This window comes from Dioscorea cayenensis, chromosome 9 (assembly GCF_009730915.1).
Source record: "Dioscorea cayenensis subsp. rotundata cultivar TDr96_F1 chromosome 9, TDr96_F1_v2_PseudoChromosome.rev07_lg8_w22 25.fasta, whole genome shotgun sequence".
NCBI lineage: Eukaryota > Viridiplantae > Streptophyta > Magnoliopsida > Dioscoreales > Dioscoreaceae > Dioscorea > Dioscorea cayenensis.
Window position 1 is genome coordinate 15,931,940 of NC_052479.1, and position 2,364 is coordinate 15,934,303.

At 45.4% G+C, this 2,364-nt stretch overlaps 1 non-coding gene across 1 annotated transcript; it reads right to left on the reverse strand.

The window, feature by feature from the left end:
* Positions 1 to 445: 445 nt before the first annotated feature.
* LOC120269890 lies at positions 446 to 552 on the reverse strand. The gene has a single exon (XR_005539518.1). It is a non-coding gene; the product is annotated as a small nucleolar RNA R71 (small nucleolar RNA).
* Between the last annotated feature and the right edge of the window lie 1,812 nt (positions 553 to 2,364).

The following is a 2,364-nucleotide window of genomic DNA, read 5'->3' on the forward strand; positions in this document are numbered from 1 at the left end:
CTTTATCGATTGCCTTGCCTCCTCCTTACTTTTGCTCTCTTACTTGTTGCTTTTAATTTCTGAGAATTGAATCAGTACCACACTTATCATTGTTGATACTCCACATAGCTAAGAATCGAATTAAGTGTCTTTACTCCCTACTCCCTGTGGATTCGACCCCGCTCATCCGGGATTATTACTTCGACAAACCCGTGCACTTGCTGGATATAAGCAAGGGCACCTTGTCAAGGATCCAAACAGTCACATAGAGAGCTTACTCGACGTGTGCAACATGCTAAAGATAAATGGTGTGACGGATGATGCCATCAAATTGAGAGCCTTCCCATTTTCCTTAAAGGGGAGAGCAAAGCAGTGGCTATACTCATTACCTAAAGCATCAATCACTACATGGAAGGAGATGGTAGAAGCTTTTCTCGCCCGTTATTTCCCTCCCGGAAAATCAGTAAAGCTTAGGAATGAGATCTCATACTTTGTGCAGTTGGAATTGGAGTCTCTATTTGAGACATGGGAAAGGTTCAAGGAACTCCTGCGAAAGTGTCCACAACACGGATTCCCAGAGTGAATGATTGTTCAAACCTTCTACAATGGTTTGAACTCGAGTACAAGGCAACTCTTGGATGCGGCGATAGGAGGTACCTTAGGTAGCAAGACCCCCGATGAGGCTCATCAATTGATTGAGGAAATTTGGTTAAATAGCTACCAGTGAAACACTAGGGAGAAGAAAAAGGTGGCCGGTCTCAATGAAATTGATGCGGTAACTTCATTGGCGCCTCAAGTGGAGAGTTTGAGTAAGAAGCTAGATCTTATAGCTTCAAATAGAGTTGTGGCCGTGACCAATTGCACCAGTTGTGGTGGAGGACATGCTCCATCTGATTGCCCAATCGTCATTGGTGATGTTTCTTCAGTTGAGAATGTTGACTTTGTAGGTAATGGCATGAGACCTCAAGGGAATCCATACAGCAACACCTACAATTCAGGTTAAAGAATCAGTTGAGGCTACACTTCACAATCACACCGCCTCCTTGCACAACCTATAAAATCAGGTGGGGCAAATTGTGAAGTCTCTCTCTGAAAAGCCACATGGACGTTTACCAAGCAACACGAAAACCAATCCTAGAGAACATGTGAAGGCGATCACTTTGAGAAGTGGTCGTGAGGTTGAAGGGAGGCTTCCGAGTGAAAAGCCAAAAGAACGGATACCCGAGGTTGTAGAGGTTGAGGAGGGAGTAAACAAAGAGAAAGAGGTGGCGCCCCCACCATTCAAGCCAAGAATCTCTTACCCCTCTAGATTAAAGAATGACCAAGGGGATGAACAGTATAAGAAGTTTCTGAGTCTGTTCAAGCAACTCCACATCAATATTCCTTTTGTAGAGGCATTGGCTCAAATGCCTAAGTACGCGAAGTTTCTGAAAGACCTATTGACTAACAAGAGGAAATTGGAGGAGAGTGCTTCAGTGGTGCTAGATGCTTCATGCTCGGCGGTGTTGTAAAAGAACATGCCAAACAAGAAGAAAGACCCAGGAAGCTTCATCATTCCGTGTAACATCGGCAACTTAGGTGAGGAAATGGCATTGGCGGATTCGGAGGCAAGTATCAACGTCATGCCATATACTTTCTTCCAAAAGCTAGGCTTAGGAGAGCCTAGGCCTACTCGGATGACTTTACAATTGGCGGAACGAACGGTGCGACATCCGAGAGGCATCATTGAAGACGTGCTTGTCAAGGTGGACAAGTATATTTTTCCGATTGACTTTGTAGTGCTAGATGTCGATGAGGATGCGGATGTACCCTTGATACTTGGGAGACTGTTCTTGCGGACTTCCAAAGCATTGATTGACATGGACGGCGGAGAGCTCACTTTGAGAGTTAGAGATGACAAGCTCACATACCGCCTTGCTGAAGCCATGCGGCATTCTCTTGATTTCGATGACACTTTATACTTTCTAGACACTACTGATGAGCTTGTTGATGAATATGTGCAGGAAATGTTCAACCCGGATCCATATGAAGGTTTGTTCGACCAAGAGGAGAGCAATGAAGAAGTAATGATGCTTGGTTTGACTGGAGAAGAAACATCTACCCCGGGGATCTTGAAGACGGTGCTCCAGAAAATGAAGAGGGCTCGGAGACGCCACCGAAAACACTCAAAGATTGTTGGAGACGTACATGAGCCAAGGAAGTTGGACGAACCATTGCTAGGTGGTCCGAAGCCCGAGAGTACACCCTCTACCCTCAACAGACTTTGCTCATCATGCTTTCAAGCCATGGGTAAGAGGGCAACCTTCATTTATGAACCCCCGTGAGGTAAGAAAGATACGTCAAGCTTAGTGACGTTAAACAAGCGCTTCTTGGGAGGCAACCCAA